We start from the raw sequence: 21,181 nt of genomic DNA, 5'->3' as shown, positions 1-21,181 counted from the left end.
GTTATGGGTGTGAGCTGTAGTGTGTTTGCGCAAGCCCATACCATATGGTAAAGCATTGCACATTGATCACAATGTGGACTGTGAGCAAGCGCAGGAGCAGCACCGAGCGAAGGTTGGTGGGGTCTACCGCTTCAACAGAAACTCAGCAGCGAAAGTACAGCGCATACAAAGCTATGAGCCGTCTGCAGATTGCTTTCACGATATGGTGCGGGTGACCGGCCGCAGCCGCTCAAAGTACAAGTGCGCAGTTGCGGGCAGAGTAGAAGACACCCCCCACCCCCCCCACGCTCCCGCGTTGCCTTCCCACTTTCCGCCTATTCCCCTGGCGCCGTTAGTGCCGCCGCACGAAGTCGCCCCCCCCCACTCCCTTCCTCCCTCCCTTGCGCCCTCCCTCCCTACCATTCCCCCACGGCCTTTCGCGCGACGGTCGCGTTTGCTCTCCGCCGTGCGTTCGCTCTCCGTGAAAGCGCGCGTCCCTCGCCCGCTTTCATTTGCACATACAGCGCGCGGCGACGATTTTATCGCCCTTGGACTTTATACGGAACCTGACGACAACGACGACACCGACGGCATAAATCCGCTTGGAGTTTCCATATAATCGCAATCGCAATAATGAAGTTTACCAGTTTATTTAAAGCAGAGATTTGGGCTAGTTGGTTGTAGCTGAACTTAGACATCGTAACAAGCGCTGATGGACGGGAACACAAAGAGGAGACAAGTAGACTGGACGGGCGCTTAACCAGGTTAAGAAAACAGGCACTCGGTAATAAAGCAAGGCATAGCCATCGTGAAACTGCATAAATTAAGGTGTCGCATGTAACAAAAATGTAAAGGTAATATCGCATGTATTTTTTTAATTCTGCTGTTTTACTTGCGAACACCATGAACTCATTAGGAGGCATGCCGTAGGGCTTGACTCTGGATTAATTTTCCTCGCCTCGTTTTTTTTTTTTTTTTTTTTTTTATCCGCGAGTCCAACGCACGATACATGGAACGCCGCTGTAGGCAACAAACCCACGACGAAATGGTTTACTTGTTATAGCCACATATACAACCGCTACCAGTGTGCTGGTCAAGGGCTATCTTCTCTGCGGAATTACACAACGACACAAGAAACGCGACCTTCATATTTTTGCACTGAAACGGAACGTACGCCCTCAAGTGCATCATTCCTTCAATTAAAAGAATAACTTTTTTTAGAATCGTCAGGCTATTTGCTTCCATGGACAATCACCATCAATGATTGCTGCTCTCTTTTTTTTTTACAGCGAAGCTGTAAAAAAAAACAGCCAACGAAATTTTCGTGTCGGCGTAGTGCAAAAAACGCCAGGCTAAAAATTTAATACAAACAACATATCTCCTTTGAAATCAGGTACACAGCATACAGCTCAGCACTCGTTTTCAAAAGAAAAACAACAAAACAAGCATCAAAACCACATGATGGATGATAAGGCGCGTGTGAACAATGGGAACACCCTGCGACGCGTTCCAGTAAAAATTAGGTTTGCAGCTGCTTCGAAAGGGGTTGACGTCATTCAAAACCCTCGTAAAACAAATGTCTCTGGTTTCACTCTTTGTAGAGCCACGTGTGTGAATTCAAGTGACGTCACAATGGGTAATCGTTGTGGGTGTCGTTTACAGCGTTGCTTCTCCCGCGTGTGTTTCCCGGTAAAGACTGCGGTTGCGTAAGCTACTCCGAGTGGAAAAGTACCCAAGAGCATAGAAATCCCGTAGTGACGTCACCACGGTCTAGCAACTCATTCAGTTCTTTCCAGGCTACCATGGGTAGACCACGGAAAGTAAAGACGCCAGAAGAACAGCGTGAATATAACGTCGTTGTGAAGTAATAAAGGGTGTGGTTAAGTACATTTCACTTGTCTCTGGTTTCACTCTTTGTAGAGCCACCTGTCTGAATTCAAATGACGTCACAATGGATATGGTTGTGGGTGTCGTTTACAGCTTCGCTGTCCAACCACCTTCCCAGCGTAGATTGGAGCCACAGTTTTTTTTGTTTTGTTTTACTTTGTGTGTGAGTACGACAGGTGTCCCTCGTCAGGTCTGCTTCTTTGGCTCAGCCGAATTAGGATTGCTTAAAAGTTTTTGTCGGCAACGTTTTACTTAAACAGATAATGCTGTGCTGCACGGTTCCTCACTTCACTTATCGCTTAATGTCCATATTCACAAATAAGTCGCTACCCTAGAATTGTTCACAACGGCAGAGGACAGGTCACTCAAGATGATGGACATATAGTTTGCGAAGTCGGCACGGCCAATGTAAAAAAGTGATAAAGAACGGAAAGCATTGCGAAAATTAGGCGTCAGTTCCCTTGCTCAAAAATTGCACAATAGACTAATTTGCCTCACGTGGTGCTCTTTGTCAATGCTTGCGTAACCCTGCCGGTCTTTTAAACATATCGCAGCGTGGGCGTGATAATGTGTGCTTCGTCTTCTTGGTTTTGATTGACTGATAATTCACCTCAAGTCCGGCACAACCTAGTGTGCTTCATTTGGTTTCTTGCGTGAATGCGTGTTCACGATTAGGTTTTGTGAATACTACTGTACCAAAAAAGTACAGGTTACAGTACCACGAATGTTATGTTAGAACATGCTGCATCTCACGTTGGTTGCGTTTACGATACCTTGCGTTAAACAATATATATTTCGTTAATGTTCCAACCCTTTCGCCACTGTTCCTAGCTTCGAGTCTGCAAAGCTTGAGCAGATTTCGAACGACTGCTACAACTATAGCACACAAACCTAGCGCAAATAAAATGTATTGTGTGAACAGAGTGCAGGTGCTCTTAAATAATTCTGCGTTAGTAAAGCTAGCATAGTTAATTTCACATCGTCACTGAGCTACCGGAATTGTATAACACGCAAGCGTATTTACGATTTCTGAACGCTGACTGCGAACGTAAGAGCTCCCGCCGTCTTTCATTGAAGTTGAACATATCGGTTAGTATTCCCTAGGAATAGTGTTTGAGGGATGAGTGTGGTTAAAATGAGTTGGAGTTAAAGTGAAGGATGGATGGATGCGTCCTCTTTGGAGCAGTGTGGCGGCTTGCGCTACCAATCTCTGTTTTGCTTATTTTGCCGAATTTCTTACCTATCCTACATTTTTTATGTAGTGGGCAATAAATACCTAGCATCAAACTTTCTGAGACGTTATCATGAACTTTCTTCTTATACTCCTCCGTTCTGCCACCAATCCTCCAACCAGCTTTTACTGATCTTTATTACGGCCATGTTTAATTCCCACCGCTAACCCTGAGCCCAAGTGCTTTAAGGAAGCTAGCGGAACCTAAACCGACAGCAGGGTAGATATCTTCACACTCTAATAAAACATGTTCCATCGCTTCCCTAGATTTACCGTAGCACGCATATGCTTCTTCCTTGTGGCACCTCGCTTCATAACTGCGCATTTTAAGGCATCTTTATCTCGCTCAGAAAAGTAAAGCGCCCCCATTTGAGTTATCATAAAATGTTTCTCTCCTGATTTCCTTTTTATCTCTTAGGTAGTTACTCGGAGTCAGTTCCATTTCCATTGCCGCCACCTCTCTCTGACTTTGCGTTTGACGTTCTTTGTTGTCATGTTGCTTACTATACCGGCCGCATACTTGCTGGTAAGCTTCCTAGTTATTTTGCTCGACAGTGAGTAAATATGTTTTCCTGCTACAAATACTTGAACACTCTCGTAACCCATTTACTTTCTGACGTATTCCTCAGTGACTCCGATGCATTGCGTTTGCTTTACCGTGTAGTGCAGCAAACCAGCAGGCCGAAAGCGGGCAATACTTTCTGTCCCATCTCCCCCGTTTCGTGTTTGGCCATAACGCTAGTCTGCAAGAAGCGCTACATCGACTACACTACCGATGAAATAAGGCCCGGAACGAACGACGCCCACCACTGTGTACTGCTTCGTATCGAGCTCCAAGGCGGCAGAGAACGGCAAGTTTTTGTTAACGCAAGCCCTTGGCATCCGCTGGGCCTTAAACGACTCCTTTTTGTGCGCCGAGAGCCCGATGCGAGGAAGACCGCGGAATTTCGCTGAATGATGTATCACGTGGTCGGCTGAAATGTACCCGTCGTGATTCACGTTGTTGTTCTGCCCGCCATTTTAGATGGGATACATGTAAGTTCAAAAACCCTGTTTTGTAACGACGACGCTTTTGTCCTTGATTCTCTTACATTCCCATATTTCGCTGCGCTGAGTGCTCGATTCTGGCGATGACGCTGCAGCGAAGATGTAATAATCGATCTGAAGATAACAATGGCAACGAATATCATTCTAGCAATATCTTGGGAAGCATGTTTGCATTTCATTTATTATGGTCATGTGCTGTTATTTGATCAATAAGTTGACCAAACAAACAATTGATTGCGTACTACATACCGAATGCTAAATATAAATATCGCTTATATTTCATAAGCGATATTTATATTTAGCATCCGGTATACAGTACGCTATCAATTGTTTGTTTAGTCGATTTATTGATCACAAAATAGCACCGGACCACAATCGTAACGAAATTACCGAGGCCAAAGAAAAGCGAACATTGCCATCTCGTCCCGTCATCGGTCACCTAGTTCGTGTTCTATTGATAAAGGTTCTTAGAATCAGTCATGATAATATGCTGGTCTGCATATTTCATACCGTTCCCCGCAGACTTCCGAATAGGTAAGAATGGAATGCTGACTGCACGAAGCAAATATTACGAACCCTGACTATTTGCGGAGCATTCCATCAGTAAACCTCTTGTTTGAACTAGTTTCAGCATTCTACAGGGTGTTCCTTTTTAAGTTTTACGAAATTTTCAGAAACCGCCTGTGGCAGGTAGCATAATTCTTATCATTGAGCTGGGTTATTCGATGAGGCGGAGATTACTAGCACGAGAAATCGAAATACATATTCAAAGATTTACCAAACATTCACGAATTAACTTCTCAGTTAATTACTTTACGACAAATATTGCAATTTACGAATTGTAGCCGCTAGTGACCATGATTATGCGTATGGGAGGCCGCGTGGCAGAAGAGGACAAGGGGTGGACCATAGGTGACGGTGTTGAGTGCCTACGGCGCGCTATAAGTGATCGAAAGCCTGTAAAGCCGCCTTACAAGAGATTGTTCAGAGCCTAAATCAGAAGGGCTTACTGTCATTCAGTCCCATAAAGAAGGCGGTTTCTCTGTGATGCCACCGGAAATGATCTGAGAAAAGGCTACAACAACTGTGTCCAAAAATTTCAATCCCATAGATGTTTGGCCCAAGCAAGAAGAAGCAAGCAGCGGTAAAGCTGCTATTGGGGAACAATTTAGTCAGGCTCGGAAAGGCGTTCCATAGGACTGAAGGAAACAGCCGGGTGGCATTTTTTGTTTGCAAGACTCACAAGCCTGAATGCCCCCTTGGGCTGATCGTATCGGAGAGGGTCACTTGGCAGCGTCTTGTGGGTAGCTATATGCCGAGTCTTCTAGGCACCCTCTATATCAACGACACATACATTGTTCGAAGCTCCAAAGAGGTCGTCCGTCTTGTACAAGAGGCCTGCCTATTGACACGAAAGCCTTCTTAGTAGACGTTGAGGAACTATTTTATTCCATACCCCATGACAAACTAACTGTGCTGTGAATGAGTGCATTGAACATAACAGGAAAGTTTCGTTTCGAAAGGACGCAGGTGTGAGTTCAGAACATTTCTTACAGATTTTGGACTTCTACTCGAACTCCACTGCTACAAGGCCCCGTGGGCAATACTATGTTCAAAAGAAAGGAATATGCACAGGTGCGTTGGTCGGCCCAATGCTCAGTGACATTTGCATTGATTCCGTTGACCGTCAGCTTGATAAATCTGTTTCCCAAGTAGGTGTGTGGCGCGTGCTTAGATACGCAGACGATACTTAGTGTTCGTTCATGCCTCTAGAACTAACAATTTTGACTATAACGTTTCAGTTATAATTGACAAATTTTCCAGAGCTTCTCGTAGTCTCAACTTCACTCATGATAAGCCAGTTAATAGCAGCCTGCAATTCCTTCATGTGTGACTGTATTTTACGCGCCGACATGTGTGCTCGGTGTACAGTCAAAGAACAAGAAAGTTTCTGTTACTTTATAGAAGCGTGCATTCGAACATTCCAAAAGGGACCATTGTGATGCTTTGCTGCCATTCAGCACTAGATGAATCGTGCCTATAAATAAGGTAAATGAAAGCGTTGTACACCAGGTTTAGCGCCTGAGTAATGATGACTTTAACATGTCGCATTAAGTTCTTGTGAGCGTGTTTTGCAGAGCTTAAAATAGAAAAGAAAGAAAAGGCAGCTTAGAGCTGAGAAAAAGCAACTTCATGTAATGGCTCTACATCCACCGTGTGTCACACAATGTTAACAAAGTTGCTAGTCGGTATAGGGTAAGAACGGTTATTACCGCTTCATGCAAACTGGCTAAAGTGTGCGCAATGAATGACCAAGAAACAAACAACACGCCAAACGCTTCACGGATTGTACTTCAGGTGTCGCTTACAGTATTCCCCTGACCTGTGGAAGAGCTTTCGAAGGAAAGACGGCGCGCTGTGAGCATCGCTCAAACGGTCGAGAGCGTAGCTTGGCTGTACGCAAGGAAAACCGGTGGCCACCTCGAATATTCATTGCTGGCGTTGTCGAGGTCGCAAGCCAATTATCGAAGACACAGTCTTCCTGTCCAGATAAAAGGACAAACTGAAAGAGAGATCGTTGAAGCTTATTGTATTGCTAAGAATACTTGCCATTGCACAAGCATGCCTTCTGTGAATTTACTTGCAAAGGAGCTGCAATTTTCAGATAGATTGGTTTAGTTAGCCCACCATGTTTCGCTATATCATAGCTTCATATGTGTTTTCCAGCCTCACGCGCTAGATTTGTTCACGTATCCGCGCATGTATGCTACGTGTGGTCCTGATTTGTATTATTATAGGCTCGCTTTCCCGCGCTCAAATATAGTTGGAAGTTTGCACCCGTCCTGCGTAAATACTTTTCTTCGTCCGTGTTTTTCGCGCTGCTCCGTCGTTATGTATTCCACAAGTGCCCGCGCGCATGCTTGTCTGTGTAAGCCTTCCACTTAATTACCTGTTGCATCGTTCTTTGCATTGGTACGCTCTAACCAGTCTACTGGCTACAGCCCAACAGTAGCATTGTGTATCTCTGTTGTACATGAGGCCACATAATGAAGATCATTACCAGGAGCTCTTGCAGTGGGACAGCGGGTAATTACGGCGTTCTCGTGCGTAAACAGACCGAGCGCATGCTTATACGCAGGCTGGTGGCGTACGCCTCAATGAGCTGAGCGCTTTTTTTCGTGGTTTCGGTACTTTTTCTGTTAGCCGCAGTGGATTTTCGGCGCAAGCGTTCGGCAGGGTTTATTAGAACTTTGGTCTTACACTTGCTGCAAAGCGAATTACACTGCCAGACTATCGCTGCATCGAGCGGGACTTGTGAGTGGGGTTGCCGAGTATGCTCCAGCTAGTCTTGCACTTCGAGTCACCTTTGCTCGTGCCTGCAGGGGTAATGCGTTTTGGGGCGCGTCATTTAAGATGAGCTTCGACGAATGAACTCGAAACACACGCGTAACAAGAAACCCTTCTTTTTCTAGTTGTATGCGCAGTGATTGACGTTGCTTATAAATTATGTCAACTAAACAAGCTGGTCAAGGTGTTCAAATAAAATAAGAAAACATGTGACCCCTTAATTGACGAATACCAAAAAGAAACGAATTAGTTTTTATTTAATAGTCCATAGCAGCTAAATACACATGACCCGAATTACCATGCCTAAACATTTACAGAAAAGCTACGTGTTACATCCTAACATGCAAGATTCAAAATCGCAGATCTTGAGCAGTGGTTCCACTAAAACCATGTTAGCTGTTCACACCAATATTGCTGCTGGATGTGCCTGTAGCAACATGTCGTGCACTAAGATAAAGCATTCGGTACTCACACCGTTCCTCTCTCTCTCTCACACACACGCACAAACTACCGAAACTGCATTGTAGAGACACTCGAATCTCACTCAGAGATTTCAATGCTGTCGGCTTTGTAAAACCACCGAAAATAAACTACGAAGATTAACTATCCACGTGTTCTCTTTGCGGGATTCTCCTGGGCTCACAACCCGCCGTGGTGACTTAGCTGCTACGGCGTTGCGCTACTAAGCACGTGATCGCGGGATCGGATCCCGGTCGCAACGGCCGCATTTCGATGGGGGCAAAATACAAAAACACCCGTGTACTGTGCATTAGGTGCACGTTAAAGAACCCATGCAACGTAGTCTAAATTAACCCGGAATACCCCACTTCAGCGTGCCTCATAATCAGTTCATGGTTTTGGCACGTAAAACTCCAGAATTTAATTATTTATTTTCCGGGGCTGGCGCGCGTTTTACTAAGGGCTAATTCGGCACCGTGGCTTTCTTATTTCTTACTGGAATTTGCAGCACGTGAATGAACGGAGACCTGTTGTTATTTTGATTCAGTCAACACTAAAGTGCCGAAGTAATCAAGCATTACTTGAAAACGTTGTGGCACCGATCAACAGCGTTAATTTCATTTAGTGAAAGTACTTTATACCAACAATATTCAAACAGCGAATACGACTGGTGTTGCCGAGCTGTTGTCGGAATGTCGGAGTTGTTGGCATCACCTTGCCCTGCGTTCATTGTTATTCTTGTTTTGATGTTCTACGGTGATGAGCAAATTTGCACCGTTAGTACCATGAAAATTTCTTTGTTCTATAGTCGCCAACTCAAAAATAACTTGTTTACTACATTTCTTCTTAAAACAGACGCCTCCTTCCAAGGCCCAACGCGAAAGTTAGGATCCTGGTCGTAAGTAACTGCCAGAAGTGAGGATCTTCAGGCAGTTTCTTCTTTCAAAGCGAGCACCCAACAGTTCGTGGCGGCAGTATTCAACGGAAAAGACTGAATTTTTTTCTTCGATGCCTGTCGTTTTGTTTCTATGTACGAAGAAAATGTATACGAAGACAACGAGGCGAGAATAAAAGAGAGAAGAAGGAGGAACGGTTTTACTCTGCATCGCATCAGGTGCAGGGCAACTTTCCTCATCTGCCATAGGAGGGTCTAACGACGTGTCCCTGAGAAACACTTCCCCGCACCAGCAGTCGACCGCCTCCCTCCCTCGGCCAGCATTCCTAATCCCCGTCTACGCAGGGACGCCTCAATTTGCGCGCGCGTGCGCTCCTTTCTTTCCCGACGAACGTCCCCCATCGTTCTCTCTGCCACCCGTACTATGCCCATGGCTCGATCATCGCATTTCTCCCGGAGTGCGCATGCGCGGACGCAGCTTTCTTTTCCTCTCTCGTTCTTTCATCTCCCTATCCCTTTCCCGGTTTCCCTCAGCATCCCGTTCGTTCTTCCCTACCTCACGCTACGGATCATCATTCGAGTTTCCCCTGCGCACTCGCTTCCACGCGAATCAGCAGAGCGTTTCGTCTGCTGGTGGCCTGTCATCTGTATGCTGCGGCTGACGTCGTCTTCCTTTGGTCCCCCCCCCCCCCTCCCCTTCTGCGTGGGACGTAGTTACTTCATAATGCTTCAGCGCAGTGTAAAATACAAGTGAATGTGCGTGAGGCTGAAACCCGAAATCCTCGAGCTCTCAATCGCGTCGTCGTAACGCTATCCCGGAAGAATTTCCCCTGCACAAAAGTCACCGTTTCTTCAGAGATCGTTGCAGGTAGACTCGTTCCCTTTCGTAGGGAACAGTGTGTCATTCTGTTGGTGGATATATAGCTGTGATAACTCTTGCCTTGAACCCGCATCAAGAGTTCCAGCAAGTTTGCCATGTTGAGAACAGCATTTTTCGTTCTCAGAGTCAATTCTGGGCTCCTTCTGAATAACAGGAATCTGTGCAAGTGTATGTGTGTGCCGAAATAATGTTTGCCAACGTATTCCTTTTTTCTTTTCGTTTTTTGGCTTGGCGTCAGGGAATGCTTGAAAATCTACTCTGCGAACTTACTATGTATCGAGCAGATCATGTGTGAAGCTTTCGCAAATATTGCTCATCCTGATTCACTGTAGTTGTCAGTCATGTTAGCCAATGATAGTGTTATGTTGTGCGGTTTCTGTGGGCCTCGTACCACCGCTTAGCTCTATCTTTTACACACAGATCACAAAATAGTGACAATGTTCGAACTGTAGTCGCTAGACGCAAAGGTGCTTGCAAGGTTACGAAATTCATCACTTACCGATAACTACTTGTATTGTTCCTTTGTTCTCGTACGTGCTTAAATTTCTTGTTACGTTCGAGTAGGTCACGTCTGAATACGCCTAGCAACATCGGATTCGCGAGTCCGCAGTAGTAAAGCCGGTCGAGTTTGTGACGCCACCTATCACCACACCATCACATCGCGGTGTTTTCTGCTGCAACTAGTACAATCTGTCGTCACTAGTCATTGCATAACCGTTACACTTGATGACTTATGCTTCTTTCGTTCTTCGGGAGATCTTGTAGACTAATACGTTCGTATTGTCAGTGAATACATGTGGCGTCCAGTCATTTGGACAAAAACTTTTCACCTTGTCTCAATGCAGAAGCTAATGACAGTTCAAGCGGCCACTTTATTCCCCTCCCACCTATGTTTATCAAATGACGTTTGCCAATAAGGATTATCACATCAGCTATTGGTGGATAGTTACGTTAAGCCTGCGAATGCGCGTTGTTTTAACATACATTTATAAGGCAAAGCCTATGCTACAAAGGCCGACAATTGCCTAGAATTGAATGGTAATTGTGACTGACACGCGATGCACGATTTGGGTACTGACCTGATAATGTTTTTCTCCACAAGGGCATCTTCCGGGCATCGCCGTTTCGTACACCTCTTAAGGTGCATTCTGGATTGGCCGCCAACGGGCCGTCACCATCGATATTGGCCTCGTAATGCTTGTAGTGGTGCTCAGTCTCAAGGAAGCCAATTGTAAGCCTACGATGAACATACCCGGTATTGGGAGACATTCGTGCGCACAAATATAATTTACCCAGTAGCTATATATTAAACCCAAGTGAATGGAAAATGAGATCGGCTCCCTAAAGTGCTCAATATTTACACAGGGCATTGAGAAATCAGTGCTCTGTAGGGTTTAGGCCACAGAAATTTGCAAAAGACCACCTCCCTCACACATTTTTCTCTTCGACAAGTGCGCGACCGAATAGTTTACCTGTCATTTTTAAGTTTCGACAGCATAGGATTTCAATAACGTGCTCACGTGAAGTTCATAGATGGTGCGTCTAACGATAAATCATAGACGACAGTTCGCCAAGTGAACATATGTTAAATGTACGCGCCTATCATTTAGCTTTTCATTGTCGAGGCCCTGCGCGCAGCAGTGTCTTATGCCAACTTCTTCTCCAGCTTTAGGAAGGCAGTAAAAGGCGTTGCCGAATGTTCAGCAGTATGTAAACTTCCAGTCACGAATCACTAAAAATAATTAAAACTTCTAAAAGGCTAAAAACTCGCAGGACGCCTTCGCAGTCTCATAGGTGGCGGCTGCCCGGCGCTCCCTCTCCCCAAACAAGGCCACTAGGGTAATCCCTTTTTGCCGAGGTCAAACAGCTTCCTCGAAAGAAGAAAAAAAAAACGGGAACTCAGAACGCAACCGCTCTAGGATAGAAAAAAGAGCGTGGTGACGACTGCCTGCTGTGGCAATGGCCTCGCAGCGGTGACGTCATAGGCGGCACCAACAACGAGAAACCGTGCGATGCGGCCCCATAAAGAACGGCCAGAGGAAACGTAATGATTAATTCTAAGGCTGTGAAATCTTGGATGCATGGCCAATCGGGAGACCCGGGCAACAACACGTTGTCTGAGAAAGGGTTTATTTGTCTCCCTTAAGGAAGTATTTCGGACACGCTGCTGACTGCAGACCGGATTTCTGACGCCCACCCCTTCGTGTAGTCACCAGTGAGAAGCACACCTTACCCGAGGCTAGAATAGTCACGTAGACGGCCAGGTAGAATAGATGCCGTTAGCTCTCCCCGTGATACATGGGGAAGTGGCAGAAGAGGAAGTGAAGCATTCCTTGCAAAGCGGCGGTTTTAATGCGGTACGGCAGACCTATAGTCCGTGCCAACTCCCCAGAAAAAAAGAGCACAGAAGGGATCGCAGTGATCTCACACTGCCTAATGGGGTTCAACCGGATGGCAAAGATAACAAGTACGACTACAGAATACGGTCTGTAGAGATTCTGGGGTTTTACGTGCCTAAAACCACCATCTGATTATGAAGCACGCTGTAGTCGGGGAACTTCGGATTAACTTGTACCACCTGGGGTTCTTTAACGTGCCCCCAATGCAAGAGACACGGGCGTTTTTGCATTTCGTCCCCATCATAATGCGGCTGAGTTTTCATCCTGCGACCTCGCGCTTACCAGCGCAACAACATAACCGCTGGGGCAACGCGACGGTTAAGATGCTCTGTTGTTCGAGCTATCTCCGCTGAAGAAGCGGTAAGCAAAATTATCGCGCAAATTAATTTTTTTCGGTTATACATTCGATAATCACCAACCACACAGAAACGGAAATGCCATAATGATTATAAAGAGAACCTACCTTACGTAGAGGTGCGTCTCGTTGTACAAGAAAAAGTGGACCTAGTCTAGAAAATCAATGAGCCAATGAAAAAATATCGGTATTTTGAGAAATTGAGAGCTGCGCCCGAGATGTCACCATACTCGGCAAAGAAAAGACAACCGTGTGCCGAACTATCTTCATTTGAACTCATCAGTCTCGGAAGTTGTTTATAGTAACGGATCCTTAATCTTCACGTTCAGCGCTCACTGCAAATAGCGGCTCACATGTTTCGCGTACATATTATTTACTAATATCCAGTCACTTAACAATGATTAGATTGGTATGGGTTCCTGGTCACAAATGATTACTTATGAATGAATTAGCAGACAGCTTGGCAAGAGCGGCCATTAATGGTCCAATTCTCCTGATCCTTCCTCTATCACCTTTTATAACTGCTGCTAGGTTCAGGAGACGTGCAGTAATGCAAGACCCTTAGAACCTATTATTAATAAATTGAATTGATTATCGAAACCTCCTATTTCCTTGGCGAAAAAGCTTCTGCCGTACTAGAAAAGTTGAAGTTTGTTTTACTGAATTCCTATGTCGAACACCTACGTTAAACATTATCTGTATCGATCTGATCTGGCGCCCACCTCCTTGTGCTCATACTGTGGTGACGATGTCATGTCACCGTTTTTCATCGTCAAGAAAACATACTTTAGTAGGACAATTTTATGGGGCTGGATTGAATCTAACCATTCCCGATATTCTATTTTGGGAGCCTCTTAGGCATTGTCATAGTAACGTTGGTGCAGCTGCTGGGATGTTTATATTTGAATCAGGCCGATGTCCTCGCTATATTCTTAGATTATTATCTCACTTTATTCGTTTTATCTATTCAATAGTTCTCAATAGCGCTTCTTTTTAGACTCGAATAATTATTTTCGTAACTCGCCAGATTCTTGGCCAATCGCCCATACAAGATATGGCCAAACTTGGAGGCAAACAAACAAACAAATACTATCTTCAACAGCGACGTACAATGTAATGTCGTTGGCGAAGGCTATCAACTTGAAACCGTGGATGTCAGGCAGCGCAAGACCCTGCACACGTGGATCTTCATCTCATGCAACGAATACGTTACAGCTCCACCCGTAATGCGATGCAGTGAGGCAATGTCTGGCGAAATGTAATGCATAAGAACCCTTAAGCTGTTTCGTGATTTTCTTTTTTTTTTTGCTTTTTTTAAATAAAAACTCGCAGATGCGCGTGGGCTTTTCCCTTTCTGGAAGCAAAAGAAAGGCGAGTAGTATTCGTTTGTGGAAGTGGCGCCTGCTGGTGGTGAAGTAGAAAGACTGGACTTTTCTTCCTTCCTTGTCTATTGAGACTTCGCCGCTACTCTCTACTAAAACAACCCGTTAGCTTCTTACTGCTGCATTCATTGTATTTTAACATCGGAGCTGTTTAGCCTTTGGTTCTGCCGTGGAGCGTTAGCAGAAAGGCGGCGCTTCTGGCGGCGACTCGGCAGGTTTCGACCAGCCACGCCCCGGCAAGTGTGGAGGCACAGCTTGGCCGTGACGTCACCGGGGAGATAAAGCTCGAAGCCGCCGCGACGGCGGGAGAACTCTCGTTGACTCTGTGGCGAGTATGTACATGTAGCCTTGACATGGGACGACACCCGAAGAAGAAGCCGCTCAACATGAAGCGCGTCGCGTGGCCAAGCGACAATCTGCGCGTCGGCGGCGAGCCGACTCGGAATACCGTGCCTGTAGTAGCACTAAGCATTTCCTATTAAAACTTAGCCAAGTCTTGTAAAACCTGAATGAAGCTAGGTCGATCATCAGATCCGCTGTTTATCTCCAGCCTTGCACCACCAGTGCAAGCTGCTCACATTTGTTTTCTTTAACTTAAATTTCGGCCGCCCAGTGAGTAGGTATCACGCTGTTCTTGAAAAACAAGACGACGCGTCATTGCTATCCAGCAAACATCAGAAGACGTCTAATGCTAGAAGACTAATGAAGACGACACAGACGCGCTCAATCATTGTGACAGCCCCTATTGTGTATGGGCCTTCCTCTCTCGGTGATTAATACTCAATTATTAATAATAAAATAGTCAATCATGGTCAAATCATGGTCAAATAGTCAATCAAATATAATTAGTCAAAAACCACTGAAATGGGTTCGGACGTGGGCACTAAGTGAAGGAAACACTAACGGATTGCGGTAGAAGTCATAGTTATTACCATGACTCAGCAAAAATGAGAATGACTCAACGAAAAAAGATTCACACTTAAAATACAATGGAATGTGTTCGGATGTGCTACCAAGTGAAGGAAAAGGCTAAAGGGTAATGGTCGAAGTCATAGTCATGAGCATGACTAAAGCTTTCCCGTAAAGGTGTATAGCTAAAGGGACTCCTTAGGACTCACGACATGCGTGTCATGTAGGTCATGAAAGAGCCGTCTACGTCTTGGGGCTCTTATGGTCATTTCGTCAACTTTGTAGGCTCCCCACACACTGCTTCGCATAACATCGATTCCCACAGGGCGTGGGATCTAGCGGCTTTTTTATTGTGGCATTACGTTGTGTTGCTATATATATTCAAGGCTAGCGCATTACAGGTGACAGTCATCGCGAGATAGATCGACATTTCTTTATTAAATGTAAATTTAGTAAAAGCCTACCAACGTCTAAAATCTAATTGCTCAACAGAGGCTACCATGACCTTACACTTACACTATTAAATTTCCATGCGCTTAAAAGCAACGATATATCCCGCCAACTTCGGCAGGCGCCAATCGGTATTCGCTGGCGCGCACACGCACACGTACCGCCGCTCGGGCAGCAGCGACAATACGCGCAAATCTATAAAGTATTTTTCGGAAGCGTTTAAATGCCGCCATATTGGGCTGTTAACGCTGCTGTTTTCGGTCTTTAACATCGAAGTGTACGTTACTACTGTCGATTTGCGCGCATGAAAATAGTTGTATAAGTGCATTCAGCGTCTCATGACCATGTTAAGTCAATTCACTTCTCATAAAACTTAGAAATTGTTTGTGTAACAGCCCAAGATGGCGGCGTCCATGATTCAAATGTAAAATCGTCTTTACACAAGCGAATTTGTCGGCAAACAGTAAGCCTACCATGCCTCGCTACACAACCCGTCGTGCTTGGGCCACGGCACGCAACGCAGTTCTGGGTGCTAGCGAGAAGTTTCCACGCCATCTAGCTTTGATTCGAACCACAAAGCAGCTAGCTCGCCAGGACACAAGTTGAAACACCGTCCGTGCCGTTGGTACCATTTCGAAGGGGGCCCGTTCGGCGCCAAAAACCTCCTCGTGTACTCCGGAAACCACGCACTTTGTGGCTTCTAGAGGTCAATGTTGAATTATAAACGGAATGAGCGAAAGAAAAAAAAAGAATTCACAGTTTCACCCTTGAAAGACGAAGCATCGATAACTACAGCAAGTAATTAGCTATACTAACTAATTTAGCAAGCATGGTGTCAGGCGCGCACAGGCAAGCAAACACATCTCATTCGACGAGATGTGTTTGTTTGCGCTGGCGTGAGGAAGCGCGGCCGCAGCAGCGAGCGAATTGACCCTCGTGCTGCATCTCGCTTCAACGCGAACTAAGCGGCGAAAACACAGTGCATACGAAGAGGTAAACCCTCCGCGCACCTAGACACTGTACTCATGGACGCTGATCGCTTTTGTTGTAGTGCAAGTTAAAGAACCCCAGGTGGTCAAAATTAATCAGGAGCCCTCCACTACGGCGTGCCTCAAAATCACAACTGCTTTTGGCACGCAAAACTCCAGAAAGAAGGAAAAAGGAAGAAAGGACACGCCAAAGCTGGAGTCCATGATCAAGTGGGTAGAGCATCAGGCTGCTATGCTGAGGAAACCGGGATCGAAACCAACCGGCGGTCCAACTTTGCTCACTGGGTACATGAGGCTGGGTATGCGCCTCTTACATCCCCTTATGCCCTTACCTGCCAACTTACATGCTCTCACATGCCAACTTATGTCCTTGACTATGTGCCACTCATCAATTTACCTCTTTGACGTCAACTTGTGTCCCTGCGCATGCGCCGCTGGGTGTGTGCCGCTCTTAAATGGCTTCTGCCGGAATGCTTTATTCAGACAAAATGAAAGTGTTACTTTTAAATAGACGTGACGCACATAAAACGGCGACGGCCTTTTATTTTAGTATCGTTAAAATGTATCTTTATATCAGAACCTGTAGAAGAAAAGGGGGCCGTTCCTGCCACTCAGGAGGAACGCGCTCGTAAAGTTGGTCGGCTACGATACGCTCTCCTCAAATGTTTTGCTCCTCCTTGTTTTCTCAATTGAGGTGGCGCGAATGCTGGCTGGTCGCGGTGTCTCTGAGGTGTGTAACAGCGTGAGTAAACGTATTCAGTTAAACGTTTTCATGTAAAATGAGTAAAGGAAACCCGACCAGTGTCCGCATTGGCGGCCTTCGTGCCGACGGCTGTGACCGACGGGCTCACACCTGAGAAAAAGCGCGGAGGTTACCGAGGGTACGCAAGGGGTAACACCCAGTCACGAGCTTCCCCACACGCACGCCTTCAGGTTATTTGTAAAAATTTGGTTATTCTCTCGTACGCTCTGTATTTTTCTGTCCTCATCGTGACACGTTTCTTGAGCTCTTAGGCGCCCGTTCCTGCGGCTAGCGTCGGTGTCGTTTTTCGCCGTCCTCATTCCCGCGCGAACGAGCACAGCAAGGGAATGAGAGCGAACGCGGGGCGCGGATGAAAGACAGCGATAGCGAAGGGAGCGCGCGAGGTGGAAAGCGGGAGAGGAGGTTGTTGCAGCGGAACCATGAGGCGGAAAGCGGAGGAGTGCCGCGCACGACGTGCTTTGCGGCGATGGCGGCTACGAGATGGCGCCAGAGTAGCGCGCGTCGTCCGTATGGAAAGAAAGCGCTGCTTGACAAGAGGTCTGTCTGCAGCGGCTGCTGTGAATCGCGCTCACGCGTGACGATTGGCGAGGCAGTCGTGCCACAATTTGCTCTGTTTGCAATTGTCCGCGCCAGCCAATATATCGCGAAATGAAAACGCGTACAGAGCTGCGCTAAAATTCCGCATTAGGGAGTATCGCAATCGGCGGAAAATATTTTCGTCACAACCGCCCTGTCACTTTGCACTTCAAAGATTTAGAACACGCAGCTGGTTGCGCGGGATGCAGAACGTCAGACAAGTTACTAAATAACGTCTGCGCCAAGGCCCGCGCGTAGGCATCTTTCCTGCGATTCCGGGAAAGGGCAGAATATTACGTGCTTTAAGTTCTTCGAAACACACTTCACTTCAATATACATAGACCTATACATAAATCTAGATCGTTCCCACCTGCCTGCCAATCTAAAAGAAAGAAATTGTCGTCGAGACGCAAGCCAAAAAAACCAGCTCTAATTTTGAGAAAAAGCTGTATCTATATTCTAGTTGTTAGGGTATGTTCGTACGTTCTGTAGGCACTCTCGTAGTGAGGCAGTTGTGCATGAATATGTTTGTTGCAGATTGTTATTACTATGCGCAAGCGTTTTTGGAAATCAGTGATTGTTTGTTTTTCCGGTGGCACGATTGGTGGCAAGGAATATAAATGAATACGGTACAATAAATTTAGGTTTATTAGTGTGAATGGTTTGTTTAGTCATTGTACAGACACCCAATGAATTACGAACATGAGAACTAAAGGGCAACTCCATCGATTTTTCTATGCACACTGATCTTACTAAAATTTTGAAAATACGTTCTCTTTCTCACTGTGATTATCTGTGCCAAATAATATGGCTGCAAGCCATTTAGATTAAAGAGAAACTGAGACTTCCACCCAAATGTAGCAATTCGCTACTATGGAAACCCAACTGGGTTCCTCGAAAGAAAGCCTCGCAGTTGAAGAAAAAGTCGTCCTGGTCCGGGACTCGAACCCGGGACCACCGCCTTTCCGGGGCAGCCGCGCTACCATCTGAGCTAACCAGGCGGCTAGCAGATGGCAGGGCGAAGTCGAATTTGTCGACAACTCGAAGCAAAGGCAAGTATATGATGTAATAGTTCAGCGGAAATCCGCTAGGTGGAGATAAGTAATTAAAGAGAAACTCAGACTTCCACCCAAATGTAGCAATTCGCTACTATGGAAACCCAACTGGGTTCCTCGAAAGAAAGCCTCGCAGTTGAAGAAAAATTCGTCCTGGTCCGGCACTCGAACCCGGGACCACCGCCTTTCCGGGGCAGCTCTACCATCTGAGCTAACCAGGCGGCTAGCAGATGGCAGGGCGAAGTCGAATTTGCCGACAACTCGAAGCAAAGGCAAGTATATGATGTAATAGTTCAGCGGAAATCCGCTAGGTGGAGATAAGTAATTAAAGAGAAACTGAGACTTCCACCCAAATGTAGCAATTCGCTACTATGGAAACCCAACTGGGTTCCTCGAAAGAAAGCCTCGCAGTTGATTTCCGCTGAACTATTACATCATATACTAGTCTTTGCTTCGAGTTGTCGACAAATTCGACTTCGCCCTGCCATCTGCTAGCCGCCTGGTTAGCTCAGATGGTAGAGCGGCTGCCCCGGAAAGGCGGTGGTCCCGGGTTCGAGTCCCGGACCAGGACGAATTTTTCTTCAACTGCGAGGCTTTCTTTCGAGGAACCCAGTTGGGTTTCCATAGTAGCGAATTGCTACATTTGGGTGGAAGTCTCAGTTTCTCTTTAATTACTTATCTCCACCTAGCGGATTTCCGCTGAACTATTACATCAAGCCATTTAGATTTGCTGACAATTGATTTTAAAGATTGGCTGCGTGTTCCCGACTTATGACTTTTGACTGGCCACCATGGGTTTGAGACGTCAGAGGCTACACCGTTACTGTCGCTGAAATCGCCGCTAACTAGATAAAAAGATCTGTAAAAGCTCCCCGTGTCGTCAGCAGATATCAACTTCGCTTCTTTGGCGCTGTGACGTGTACGGCATGTTTAGCACGCGTTCTACGTGTTGACATCATGGTAGTGCACGACCTGACGTCATCGACTCATCGTGACGTCCCATGAAACAGCTACCCGTTTCGGTTTCGGTACCTCGTTTATGGGTTATTTAAAATTAGTTTTTTTTAATTTTTAAGCAAAGTGAAGGTGACAGGAATGCCTATGCCACTTGAAAATGACAATATATTATTATGGTTGAAAAGCGAAGGAGTTGCGCTTTAAAGTTATTTTGTAGAGTTTCAAGACATCTGTCCGAATTAAAATTTGTATTATCAGCATACCGTACGCAATTAGGCGGTAACGTCAGGAAATGGGTTTTGCATACTTGATTGGACGCAGCGCCAAGGACTGGGACAACGAAGATTTAAGAACGACACGGTGCGCCTTCAGTGTGCCTTAATCGTTGTTCGCGTCCTAAGCGTTGTGCTTACTCAAGTATACAGTATACATCTGAAAACCGTAAGGTGGTTCGGTAAGTCATTACCGAATTGCCATACATATCAGGAAAACTATTGGACCCGGGTTAAATCCCTGCATTACATCTCCATCAGTTTTTCTATTTGAGTAAACGCCGGAAATGCCAGCAACATCGCACGCATCTCGTAAGTAACTGCGAAGTAGTAGCAAAGTAGGGCCTGTTTTTGCGGTGACCTGGAAGTGGTCATAGGAAAAAATGTAACCAATATGCACGTGTCTACAGCAGTCACGGTAATCTTAGCAAGCGAGCGCTGCTCCCAGAAGGAAACAAAAGGAGCAACAAAATATCCTTCAGCGAGGTTTTGAATCTTCGGAAATTCAATGAAATGCCCGAGACTGCCACGGTGGGTGAACGTATGCATACCAAGCTTCGAAAGAAGCTCGCCTGTTCGTCCACGATGCCCTCTGTGGTGGCCGTTGCGGCAGCCAGAAGCAGGAGTAATGGGGCGACTCAATGGAGAAAAGGAACCTTTATTTTCTTCGCAAGGCTTCGAAAGCACGGTCAAAGCTCTCACCGTATCCAAAGAAATATATAAAAATGTTTGAACACATTCTTAACACTTTGTTAAAAAATACATGGAAGTAAGACGCTCTCGTTCTGATGACAGGAAAAGTCATGGTGGCATTCATATACGGGTCACGCGAGCCCTTCAAAGAAGAGTGAATTCAATCTGGGCCATATCGGTTGCCATTCATCAGTTGTGTATGGCGATTTCGAATATCCAGCGTTTCTCCGAGTCGTAGTCGCGAAGGTCGCCCACAATAAATGATTGTTCAATATCTTTCATGCTGCAAGAGCTTAAATCACGGGAACTATCCCCACTTACTTTTGTTACTCTAACGACTTTCGGTAAGTTGCAGAAGTTTTCTTTCTTGTAGCTCCAGGTGAAGTTCATACAAATGGTTGTCGTATGCCTGCGTGTATTCGTATATTCCGTGAAAGTCACGCTAAACGGCGCGTCTGGCCGATGCAACCTAGGCAGACCGGTGGCACCACCTCGATTTCTGGACAGGTCTGATACAATCATACAATATATCGTTTCATCCACTTTTATACAGCCTGACGACCTAGAGTCGGAACACCCTTTCATCGGCTCCTCTATTCTGCGCGGGAGAAGGAACAGCTGAACGATCGGGTGGGATTTTTGCTTTTGTAATTGG

General features: G+C 46.0%; 1 non-coding gene across 1 annotated transcript; it reads left to right on the top strand.

Annotated features, from left to right (window-relative positions):
* Positions 1 to 19,101: 19,101 nt before the first annotated feature.
* Positions 19,102 to 19,176, top strand: Trnas-gga (transfer RNA serine (anticodon GGA)). Its single transcript has one exon. It is a non-coding gene; the product is annotated as a tRNA-Ser (tRNA).
* Positions 19,177 to 21,181: the final 2,005 nt, after the last annotated feature.

The sequence above is a fragment of the Dermacentor silvarum genome, chromosome 10 (genome assembly GCF_013339745.2).
Source record: "Dermacentor silvarum isolate Dsil-2018 chromosome 10, BIME_Dsil_1.4, whole genome shotgun sequence".
Taxonomy (NCBI): Eukaryota; Metazoa; Arthropoda; class Arachnida; order Ixodida; family Ixodidae; genus Dermacentor; species Dermacentor silvarum.
Note: the sequence above shows the minus strand (reverse complement) of the source record. Positions and strands in the feature narration are given on the sequence as shown.